This window comes from Lissotriton helveticus, chromosome 1_2 (assembly GCF_964261635.1).
Source record: "Lissotriton helveticus chromosome 1_2, aLisHel1.1, whole genome shotgun sequence".
Lineage (NCBI taxonomy): Eukaryota > Metazoa > Chordata > Amphibia > Caudata > Salamandridae > Lissotriton > Lissotriton helveticus.
Genome location: NC_136058.1, coordinates 455,493,573 through 455,506,682, shown reverse-complemented (window position 1 = coordinate 455,506,682; position 13,110 = coordinate 455,493,573). Strand labels below are relative to the sequence as shown.

General features: G+C 46.9%; 1 protein-coding gene across 14 annotated transcripts in view; it reads right to left on the bottom strand.

The window, feature by feature from the left end:
• The window catches only part of LOC144807723 (uncharacterized), a 1,505,442-nt gene extending 1,494,139 nt beyond the window's left edge, over positions 1-11,303 (bottom strand). For all 14 annotated transcript variants that reach the window (XR_013606391.1, XR_013606390.1, XR_013606395.1 and 11 more), the window contains exon 1: positions 11,137-11,303. The gene's annotated coding sequence lies outside the window, so the exon portion shown is untranslated. The remainder of the gene's footprint in view (positions 1-11,136) is intronic.
• Between the last annotated feature and the right edge of the window lie 1,807 nt (positions 11,304-13,110).

Below are 13,110 nucleotides of genomic sequence, written 5' to 3'. Positions count from 1 at the left end.
TTAGTCTAGGCTCATACTTTGGCCCGAGGGACCATTATGACCACGGGGTGGATATGCGCTTAGACCTGAGAACGGATACAAAGGGCCTATCGGACACACCGTACAAGGTCTTCACTGAAACAGTTAATAAGCATCAACCCTCTAGCGAAAGGAATATTTTAAATGGTCCAACTCAGCCAAAAGATGCCTCGCCAGGTACAGAGGCAAAAACCAAAGCACAACAACACATTCAATCCTATCGCTTGCGAAGGATCATAGGAGGCACACAACTTGACCAGTGCTAGTCCCACAACCATCAGCAAAAGAAGCAGCAGAAAATCATTAATCCGCCAGTCGGGGCTATTCCCGGTTCAATTCAACATTTTGACAACAAGTATCATAACTTCCCCTAAGGACCTCGAGCAAAGGATCAGAACGGCCAACCGTACACCCTCCCCAGACATGGGTCAGGGCGAAGACCAACGAGATACACCAGAATTTCCAGAAACAAAAGTCCCGGGTCCATCCAGGCACATATTAAGGGACAAATCTCGGAGTAGCCCCAAAGACCCCAATCAGTCAGTCGATAACAGCTTACCAATGTATGCACCATTGTGGCCGCCGTTCATAAATATGATGGAAACCATCTCAACAGCCCTACTCCAACATTCTGAAAAGCTGGAATCACAGATAGACATCCTGCAAATTTTAGCAACGCACGTCGCAGGCACAGACAAAAAGATTCTTGAGCTGAATTCCTTCATTGAATCGGTACAGAAAGATCCGCTCACAACGTACCATGAATGCCAGTGCTCGGAAACAATGAATCATCTTAAAGCACTACCAGCAATCTTAACCGACATCCTGGAAGAGGTTCAAAACAAACCAAATCACGCACACTATGCCTCTGAGATCCTTGGGACCGAAACCTCACCAGAAAGTACGCTAACCTTAACCCCTAGCACCACAACAGACAGCGAGGAAACAAGGCTGGGCAAAACGGAAGGCTGCTCCACACCTCGCCTTACGGCCACCAGGGAATCAACCATCGAAACAAAAAAAGACCATCAAAAAGGCACTCCGGATCAAGCCAACACGGGAAAAGATGCCACCGGGCCATCCCAACAAAATGAAATCCAACCTTATAGAAGCGCGGCAGAGTCCGTAAATTTGAGAAGAGAAGACCAGGATACAACATCCAATGGGCAAATAAATAAAATCATCCCACTGATGATCCCGCGAGCGCAAGAGACTGAGGAAAGCAAGAGAAAACAAACACCAGGGGAAAAAAGATGCAGAAGGTTCCCAAAACCCAACTCAATCACAGGTACGACATTGCAAGGCTTACACCATAAAGACCAGGGGGTCCAGGAAGAGCAAGCAGACCGGGGGTCGTTATGTCCTTTAGAGACTCAGCCCCCGGAGGTCATACCGACAGTCGCCATCCGGAATCAAAGCCTTCCAGTTGCAAACCATAAAGAGTCACCTGAGGAAGCCCAAGAGGAGCAAGTGGACCGCGGCCTGACACACCCCCAGCGACTCAGCCCCTGAAAGTCTCATCAACAGTCGCCATCAAGAATCAATGCTTTTCAATTGCAAATCAACCTCAATCAACAATGCAATCGGCGGTTGGCTCTTCCGCGTCAAAACAGTACGCAGAACAGAAAACTATCTCATACTACTTCCCTAAAATGGTGCTGGGATCCAAAGAGAACCAACCCGCAACAGAGTATCCTCAACTGAGACCTCTAACTCAAGTCTCAGCGGACTCGATATCACAGCAGGCGGTCCTTGATATCGAGCCGGAAACGCTGCTGACTGCCCCAAATCAGGGCAGTCTAAACAGACTATTCACACTAAACAATCAACTCTGCGCCTCAAATCAGTATGAGAAGCTTGACACGACTTATCCAGTGGGCTCTACAATGCACGAACTAATACCGCACTACAGCTCAAGGGGGAATCACGACATCTTAAACCGGAGCGCTATTCTAAAACTCATCAGCTCTTTCGAGACGCTAAAACATGTGAATACAACTCATATAGACAGTATTGAATTCAAAATAATGCCCAATACTAAAGGCAGATAAATGACAGTGGCAACATGGAAGGACCCCGATATTGCCAAAGAAGTGTGGCGACACAGAGAAGAATTCGCCAACTGGGGAATTGAAATAAACCCAGTGCCGCCAGAAAGATACCCAGACCCACTAGCTGCCCGGGCGGAAAAGAGATCTAAACCAGAAGGCGGAATTCTCCGGTCGGAGGCACGGCTACCAAGAAGGGTGAATGGGCCAATTTACGTATCATCCACCATGGCCACACAGGGGGACCCAACGAACATCGGAAAATTCTACCTCCAATGCAAAACTCATCGGCGGCGGGGATGGTGGAAGCATGAAAACCGACACTAAAAGCCTGCTCCTGGAACATCAACGGCCTGGGGGGCAAAAGCAACGACGCCGAACTAATGTCATTCTTAAAAAATTTCGACATCATTTTATTACAAGAAACCTGGTAAGCAGCCCCCCAGCAAATAGCCGGTTTCAATGAAATCCAAATACCAGCATCCAAAAGAGGCCTTTCGGGAAGGGCCAGCGGAGGCCTATCAATCTATCTGAACACCGGCATTGCTTGGACCTATGTCAACATCGACACAGGCCAACAATGGATACAGTGCATCAAACTTGAGCTGGCGCAAGACTCCTGCAAAGGCACACAGAGGCCTCAAGACTCCTTCTTAATGATAATTTGCAACATCTATATACACCCAGACTCCAAGCACAAAGTGGAGAAAATCCTGACTTTAAAAGCTCTCATCAAATCCATGCAATCAATCTACCCGCAGGCGGGAATGGTTGTGTCAGGAGACCTGAATATGTTCCTGCTCCAAAAGGACCACGCCTTAACCATGACTCAAAGCAAATAGAACGGCCAGACAATTCCAAACATCATAACAAACCATGGAAAACGGGATAAGATTGGTGAACAGTGCGCTTTAATATTTGCTGAGCTCCGAATGGTCAGCCTGAATGGCCGTCTCCCACAAGACCAACCTGCATCCTCAACTAGATTAGTCAAACAGGCTCATTCAGTGCTGGACTATACCATCGTGGATTTAGTGGTCCTGCAATCCATTATTAGCTATAAAATTATTCATAAACTGGAGAGCGACCATAGCCTGCAAGCTTTCAAATTTAGCCTCCAACACAATAGGGCCACAGCATGCGAAGCCTTGACCGAACTTCCAAGCATTTACAACCTCAAGAGACTTGCGTGGAATGGCAATAACATCAAAGAGATAATGACGCATATCACAAATGCCCACTCGGCAGCGATCGGAGACGACACACCTGCACTTCTGGACAACTGGGATAGACTGATTACAACATTATTAGAGAGATTTGGTAACCGACCTCGTAGTCATCGATCGACCTTGGGCGAAGCCCCCCAAGAGCTTCTGGGCTGCATCGTGCGCAATAAAAGGTGCCTAAATCAAGAAATCAGAAAATTACAAGCAATAGCCAAGACAAAGGGTGAAGACACGGCCAATCAAATTTACAACCTAAGGCAAAATTACAAAAAAGAAGTGTGGCAAGAAAAAACAAAACATCAAACTGTGATCTGGTTATCATTACTAGCCTCTAGCAAATCAAACAATAACGGGAAATTTTGGGCAGAAATTAACAAAATCGCAAACGGTGCTGCTCAGACCTTCAATGCCAACATACTTGAGGGGGACTGTATACAGTATTTAAAACAAACACATAGTAACAGTACTCCAGCATGGTGCCCAGCCCAGCAGACCCCAGTTCCAAAGAACAACCGAGATGCAGATCCACACTTTGAGGCAAACTGGATAACGCCATCGCAGATACAAAAGGTGCTTAAAAACTTGAGATCCAAGGGTGCCCCAGGCCCGAACGGCTTACCGAACGCCCTGTTCAAACAAGATCACCAGTTCTGGGCGGAATATCTTACACCTTTATACAAAATCACTTTTTAGTCCGGAAGTATTCCCCAATCATGGAGAGGCCGTATACTACACCCAATTTTCAAGGCAGGCACAAGATCTGATTCAGCTAACTACCGCCTCATCGCGCTCATAGACATCGAGGCAAAAATTACGCCTCGAATCTCTTGAGGGCCTTAGAAGACTGGGTCTGCGCGAAATAAATTCTGTCAATCACGCAGACAGGTTATAGGCCCGGAACCAACACACTAAGTACCCTACTTGCGCTAAACCTCCTGGTCGACAAAGCATGGGAGAAATCAACTAAGCTGTATACGTGTTTTGTCGACTTAAAAGCAGCGTTCGACACAGTCCCGAGGGAGGCACTATGGCAAAAAATGGCCACTTGGGAAATTCCACCAATGCTGCTGCAAGCCATCATCAATCTATACTCATCTACCTGGGTAAGAATAAAACTAGGTAATGGCGACAGAATATCCGGAATACCACCCACCCATGTCGGCATCAAACAGGGCTGCGTACTGGCACCAACGCTTTTTAACATCTTTACAGCGGACCTGTACAAAAGCATCGCGGGAATAGAAAGCGATCCCCCAAAGCTAGCCCAGCACAAAATTAGGAGCATACAGTACGCAGACAATATCGTACTGTGTAGTCAGACCCTGATGGGCTTACAACGCTCCATCACGAAGCTCCATGATTACATCAGTGCCCATGGCTTGCAAATCAATTACAAAAACGCGGCCAAGGAAGAAATCTTTTAAATGGCATATCGCAGACAACACACTCGAGCAGACTTCCTCGTACAAATATCTGGGCATAGTGGTCGATGCCAGGTGGACTCTGAAAGACCATCAATTGTACAGAAAGGCCCAGGCAAACAAGCTACGTTTCGCCTTAAACTTATTAAAAACAAAACTGAATTGTCCATCTAACTCGCACCTGCTGAAGGTAATAGCTGCCAAGTTTTTACCATCTCTTACATATGGGTCAGAACTGTTCAGGGGAAAGGATGCAAATTTCCTGAACACACAACAATCAGAGCTGTTCAAACACATCTTTCGGATTCCGAAGTTTGTATCCCAATCACAGATTCGTCTGGAATTTGGCCTATCAAACCAGCACCAAGTCAGACAAGTGGCTATTCTAAAAACATGCTGGAAACTAAGAGCAGCCCAAGAGGACACGCTCATGGGCCTCTGCTGGATGGAGATGAACAACCAGACAAAATCGAAAAACGACTGGAAAACAGTATGCGAAAATGCCCTGTCAGATCTCAAGCTGGAAATGGCATGGAACACAAACCAAACCTTCGCGGCTTTCAAAAAAGCGAGCAACGGGGCCGCAAAGCAAAGATAATGGCTAGCAGATAAAGCCGCAACAGCAAAGAAAAAACACAGTTGGGCGGCGTTGGCCACATACGGGAAAATGGCGCCCCAACCCTATCCAGTCAACCACATATCTACGGCCGCCCAAAAAATGCTTCTAAATCTACGGTTGGGAACTACCATCTTAAAAGAACACACCCCACCATGGAAGCAAACATGGACGACCCCTGACTGCAGACTATGTGGACAAATGTCAACGTTGCACATATTGTGCATTTGTCCCTCTTTGAAAAACTTGAGAAGTTACTATCTCCTTCACGTATTCCGTTTTTTCCAAATCAGAACATGCCGACCGGCCGTCATGCTAGCACTGAACAGTCACCAATTGCAGAGAGCTTGTCGGGCCGCCAGATTTTTCCAAAGGGCACTGCAGCTAATACAAAACATCGAGAAAAAGGAAACCAAAGGCATGAAACCGGATGCCTGAAGTGTAACGAATAGACTCATTGAAACACCTTTTACAATTAAACCAAACACATGGACTTCCAGAAAGCTCTTTTCCCTTTTAACTGTTCAAGAACTTGTATTTAAAAAAAAAAATTAAAAAAAAACACTTTTTTTATGCAACAATATTGTAAAGGTTTTAATTAACTACACAATAAAATTTATACATTTCTCTTTTAAAAAATTTAAATTTTATGCAAGTACGTCCTGCTCTTTTTTATCTTTAATTATTGAAACCTGAATGTATCCCCTTTGTGGCCGGTTTCCTGAAATGTGAAATGAATTATAAAAAATGCCTGGATTTTTAATGTTATAATGTTTTTAACGGTTTTATTAATGGCCATTTATGATACCCTCTTCCTTCTATATTAACATCACCATCAAATTCCCAGTGTTGCCCAGAGCCCTAAACATATTGTGTTTATAAGTGGTATTTTTGATGTAATTTTTTGTATAACATGTAACTTTTATGGTTTCTAACAAAGAATACCGAATAAAGTACTTTGAAATGATTAATGGTTCAGCGGCAGTCGTAATATCTCACACAACCAGGGCCCAGAAAAACAGGCCTCAGCACCACCAGCCTGGCTCAGCTGCCCAGTGACGATCATAAATAATCAGCAAGTGCCTGGGAGAGCAGGAATTCAATTATCTGTAATTATCAATCACGTCACTTTTCCGTAACTGCGTTATATAAATTTCTGAAAGTACAGTACTGAGCTATGTGACTAGGTAAGTGTAGCGTAGTACTGCGCTTACATTTCTAGTGCTTTGCGATGTTTATTTCCTCCCTTACACTGTGCCTCAGCCCAGGCCCCCAGAAATTCTTGCTCTCGCCTGGCAACACTAGAACCCCTCATGAACACTGCTCTGAGTCTGGGAGAGGGGGAGCAGGGCGTGTTTAGGGCAGACACACCTAGCATGGAACTTCGGGGCATATTTACAATAAGTGGCGCATCCCTGCACATCAGCACCACTTTTGTGCGCCATGCCTCCGCCACCATGAATGGCCCGCACCATGGGGCAAAAACGGCACAGATGTGTGACGCATCTGTGCCGTAAAAGTGGCGCATTGCTGGAGTTGTGTCGCAAGCGCGACGCAGCTCCAGCAATGCTCTGCGGGGCCCTATCTTGTGAATGCTGCGTCAATCCTTACGCCTGCTTCAAGCAGGCGCAGGGTTTTGATGCAGTAAGGGCCCCAAAGTGACTGAGTGAAATCTTGTAAATTTCACTCAGTCACTTTTAGGAGGCACGCCCCCCCCCTGCGCAGGAACACCTCCTTCTGGCACAGGGCTTTACAACGTGACGCATCTCCCAGATGCGTCACGTTGTAAATACCCCGCACCATGGCGCATCTTTTGCGCCGCCAATGCGTCACAAAAGTGATGCAACAGCGGCGTAAAAGAGCCGTAAGGGGCTTGTAAATCTGCCCCTACATATCTAAGGAAAGCAATTTAACAGAAACACACCAAGCATCGTTAATTCAGAGAAAAACTTCCCATTCATGCAAAAAATACAAACATGCATTCCAGTGATCACTTTTGCATTCGTGCGTGGGGACAGACTGACTTCGATACTGTGCAGCACGTGAGAGAGTTGCAGCCGACTGAGCAGACAGAGATACTTCTCAAGGTCTTCTGCAGATGCATTATGAGTTTTCTCCCCCTAGGTGCAGCCCTGCAGTGTTGTCACTACTAGAGAAAAGGTATTATAAAACCAACACTACCACAGTGACTCTGCACGGAATGAATGAATGAATGAAAATGTTTTTATTATGCGCATACTTTGCCCAATGGGCGTCAAGGCGCCTAACATCAGAATCACAGCTTATCACTCCAAGGAACGTTCAATCAAAGGTAGGACTTCCTGAAGAACCAAGTTTTTAGTTCCTTTTTGAACAGATCAATTGATGGCAACCTCTTAAGCTCAGTTGGAATCGAATTCCAAAGCTGAGGGGCCACAACTGAGAAGGCCCTAGCTCCCCATCTGGCCAGCCTAACACGTGGCACGACAAGTTGGAGTAGATCAGCGGATCGAAGGCCTCTAACTGGAACATAGCGGACGAGTAGGGAACTAATCCCACTCGTTGGTCCCTCCGCCAATGCTCTGTAGGTCATACAAAGAATTTTGAAAGAAATTCTATGCTGCACTGGAAGCCAATGAAGGTCTTTCCTGGCTTTAGTCGCAGATGACACCTTAGGAAGGGCCAATACAAAACGTGCAGCCGCGTTCTGCACAATTTGCAGTCGGTGCACGTGGCTCTTGTTGGACTCCATATACAGGGAATTACAATAATCCAACCTGGAGCCAACAAGGGCGACTGCAATTTGTTCACGAGCTTGGGGAGAAAGATATTCGCGGATTCTATTAAGAGTCCTAATCACACCCCAGCAAGTGGCCACGGTCCTATTAACTTGAAGGGACATAGAGAGTGAGGTGTCAAATATCACACCTAGATTTCTGGCTGATTGGGAGGGAGTGGGGCAGATGCCAAGAGAAGAGGGCCACCACTCGCTCGACCAAACGTCCTGGTTCTTTCCAAAGACCAGGACCTCTGTTTTTTCGCCATTGAGCCTCAGGGAATTGACAGTCATCCAGTCTGCCACCAACTGCATGCATACCCTGAAGCTCAAGGCGGATGTTGCCACAGAGGAATGAGCCAGAGACACCATGATTTGAGTGTCATCAGCGTAGGATACTACCTCCATCCCCTGCGATCTTATTAGTCTAGCAAGGGTGGCCACATAGATGTTAAACAGGGTCGGGCTCAAGGCCGACCCTTGTGGCACCCCACATTGCAAAGACTTGGCAGGGGAGAGGTAGTTCCCAAGCATCACTCTCTGCTCTCTTTCTAGAAGAAAAGAGTTCAGAAGACTCAGGGCCGATCCCTCAACCCCTGCCTCCTTAAGCCGGGATGTTAAAATAGCGGGAGACAGGGTATCGAATGCGGCCGAGAGATCAAGTAGGACCAAGACAGTAGTTTGGCCAGAGTCCACTTTACGCCGGATCTTGTCTGCCACAAGGGTCAAAGCGGACTCTGTGCTGTGATGTTTCCGGAAGCCATGTTGTGTGTTATCTAGATATCCAGAATGAGCAAGAAAGGAGGACAAATGAAAGTTTAGGTGTGCTTCCAACATCTTTGCAGGAGCAGGGAGAAGGGAGATCGGCCTAAAGTTTTTTTAAAAGGCCGGGGTCGAGGGATGGTTTTTTAAGGAGAGGCTTTACAATGGCCTTCTTCCATACCGTTGGAAAAGAGCCCTGGGAAATAGATTTATTCATAACCATGAGCATGGGAGGAAGAAGACTGCTTCTACACTCTTTAAGAGGTAGAGGATCCATAGGGGAAGAAGATTTGGTTCTATCCAGCAAGAGATTCAGTCCCTCCAGCGACAGGGGGGGGAAATTCCGATAGAGATGGATTAGAAGAATCCTTACTGAAAGAATCAAGACTGGATAGCTCGGTGGAAATACTCTGATCCAATGAAAGGCGTTCGACATCCAAAGAAGCATGGATATCAAAAATCTTCTTATGGAAAAAGTCAGAGATCTTGTTGCACAATTCCTGTGAATTGACTACAGGATCAGGGAGTTGGAGGGAGCATAATGAGTCGGCGATTTTAAACAGCTCCCCAGGAGATGAAAGAGAGCTGGTCAGATTGGAGAAGTATTCCTGCTTCTCCTTTACCACTCTCTGTTTATACTCCCGTAATGCAGACTTATGGGCCTCTCGATCCCTAGAATCCCATGATTTCCTCCACCTTCTCTCAGTGCACCTACATCCCTGCCTCAAGAGTCTCAGCTGGCTAGAGAACCAAGGTGCAGTAGGCTTCCGCCTTGCTACATATCGCAGAGAAGCAGGGGCAAGTTTATCAACAGCACTGACTATGGAATTCGTTAGATCAGAAGCTGCCTGGCCTGCTTCCTTATGAGCGAGAGAATCAGTGGAAGAGACAAAGGAGACAAGAGTCTTGTCCGTAACATTCCTTAAATTTCTCCTGAGAGTGTGTGAGGAAATAGTCTGATTAATAGAACAGGGGGCAGGAAGAATAAATTCCAGCGGAACTGCAAAGTGGTCTGTCCAAACCAGTGGAAGAGGGTGGCCAGTCGACAGTCTGGGATCGTTAGAAAAAACCCCATCAAGTAAATGACCAGCCGAGTGAGTAGGACTGCTCACAAGTTGATGAAGGTCACAAGCTCCAAGTGACTCAACCAGAGATGTAGTGTCATTTGAACGGAGAGGGGTTGAAAGCTCTTCAATGATGCATTGCATATTCACAAAACTACCACCAGTTGAAAGACCCTTCTATTTCTGCTGCTTTGCTGCAGTTTTAAGATTTTCCCAGTTTATTGGTGCTCAAGTGGGTGTAATGTTTGATATTTGTATGTCACCCTCCTCTTCATTGCCTGATTTTGCTCCCGAGCGAGTGTCACGCACTGTGGTTGAGAGGTCACTCATAATCACACTGATGTCACGCACTGTGGTTGAAAGGTCACTCATAATCACACTGATGTCGCGCACTGTGCTTGAAATGTCACTCATAATCACACTGATGTCACGCACTGTGGTTGAAATGTCACTCATAATCACACTGATGTCACGCACTGTGGTTGAAAGGTCACTCATAATCACACTGATGTCACGCACTGTGGTTGAAAGGTCACTCATAATCACACTGATGTCACGCACTGTGGTTGAAAGGTCACTCAATCACACTGATGTCACGCACTGTGCTTGAAATGTCACTCGTAATCACACTGATGTCACGCACTGTGGTTGAAAGGTCACTCATAATCACACTGATGTCACGCACTGTGGTTGAAAGGTCACTCATAATCACACTGATGTCAAGCACTGTGGTTGAAAGGTCACTCAATCACACTGATGTCACGCACTGTGGTTGAAATGTCACTCGTAATCACACTGATGTCACGCACTGTGCTTGAAATGTCACTCGTAATCACACTGATGTCACGCACTGTACTTGAAATGTCACTCGTAATCACACTGATGTCACGCACTGTACTTGAAATGTCACTCGTAATCACACTGATGTCACGCACTGTGGTTGAAATGTCACTCGTAATCACACTGATGTCACGCACTGTGGTTGAAAGGTCACTCATAATCACACTGAAATTACAAACATGTCACGCATGCCATCTGAAACCTCGGCAGCTGCGGCTGTTTTTTAGTCACAGCTGTCAGGGTCAATAAATGCATAAATAAATAATTAAATAAATAAATTAATGCATAAATAAATAATTAAATAAATGCATAAATGCATAAATAAATAAGGGTCGAGTTTGACGGACATAAGACTTTCTTTAGAGCATTCAAAGAAACAAACTCACATTCCCTCAGAGCCAGACTCGTGTCCACGGGGTGAGCTCCGGTCTCACTGAGCTCGAGGCCTCCTCTCGGCCACGAGCACCGTCCATGGGTTTCGGTTCCTCACAGGCGAGTGTCTCCTCAGGGAGTCTCGAGACGCCGCTCTCCCTCCTCAGACGACGGTTGGAGTGCGCAGCTCGCTTCCGGGTACGGGGGGCAAAAGACTAGAGCGCCGACGTCGGAAATCATGGCGGCCGCCATCTTGGGTGGTCTCCTGCCCGGTCAGAGCGGTTCAAGCAGCAGGCTCCGTGACAGAAGCCAGATATGGAGACGCGCGCCAGAGGAGCACGGCTTCCGGTTACGAGGGCAAAAGACTAGAGCGCCGACCTCGGACACCACGGCGGCCGCCATCTTGGATGGTGTCTTGCCCGGTCAGAGCGGTTCAAGCAGCAGGCTCCGTGACTGAAGTCACAGATGGGGACGCGCGCCAGAGGGGCACCGCTTCCGGTTACGAGAGCAAAAGACTAGAGCGCTGGCGTAGGGCTCCATGGCGGGCGCCATCTTGGATGGTCTCTTGCCCGGTCAGAGCGGTTCAAGCAGCAGGCTCCGTGAGAGAAGCCAGACATAGGGACGGCGCCGCAAGCACCGGGGATAACTAGAATGTCTGCGTCTCCTCAGCCCGGGTAGACAGTCAGAGCAGCTGGCACCCGGGTCGCTGACAGGCAGCCATCTTGCAGACAGGCGGCTATCTTGCGGACAGGCGGCCATCTTGCGGACAGGCGGCCATCTTGAAGACAGTGAGCCATCTTGCAGACAGGCGGCCATCTTGAAGACAGTGAGCCATCTTGCAGACAGGCGGCCATCTTGCAGTGGTCACTGTCTCCACAGTATTCAAACCAAATGTCGCTGCCAGCCCCAGTGGGACATTTTTTTATTCATAAGTGGACACAAATTTCGAAAATCGTAAGATACCGAGTACCAAGGTTATACATATCCCGTTTTTTTTTAGCTTACTTTTACTATTCTCTCTCACCACATTTTTGCCAGGGCATGACCCTCCTCTTCCCTCGACCCCCACCCTTGAAGGCACAGCTGCCAAAGTTTCAGATTGGCATGTGTGACATTTTAAAAATGCAACTGTGTCATATGACTTATGTGGAGTCAGAACTGAACAACATCCGGCTGAATAAACCTTGATTGGGGGGGCTGAGGAGGAAGTAAAAGGAAGAGAGTCACAAAAAAGACAGAATGCCATGGTTGGAGTAGTCAAGCCTAGGGCTGTGCAAAGTGCAAAGCTGATCTCTTGTACCCTTCCTGCAATTCTTCCAAATAGTTTCATTGCCACCCATAGTTTGTGAAGTTTTTAAAGTCAAGACTTTTGTGCCCCTTTTCAAGTGACTTGAAGAAAATATTCACTAGTGCATGAATTATGTAACAAAAAACTGGAAACACCAAACTGTAAAGTAGCAGTAGCTCACACTATGACTATGCTCATTGTAGAGTAGGTGCTGTGTAACACGTTTTACGTTCTGAAGGTGGTTTCTACATAGCTGTCAACTGCTCCTCTGCTATGTTAGTTGTCGGAACAACCTTATAGGAGAACAAGCCTTTTTTGCAGTTATTGAATAATACAAATGTTGCCACGCACACTATTTAAAACGAGTCGAGAAGAAGCAAACGAAAGAAATGAGAAGCACTCAGCACTGAAGTAATCCGAGGAGAACAAAAAGACTTGTGATCCATCAAACACATCCCGGGGTGCGCTGCACGACACTTACTCAGCAACCAGCAGTTAACACAGTCTAGAAGGGTCTGCAAGTGACTGGGCTGCACAGGAACAAGCGTTACAGGCATGCTTTGTTCATTTAACCCACACTGCTCGGTGTGCCCAGGCTGGGTTACGGTCGGGCCGCTGTCCTCAAACCTGGCAAGCTAAAGGAGAGTTGGGGGGGGATTCTGAATTCCACTGAAAACTGGTACACAAATTAAAAACTCCA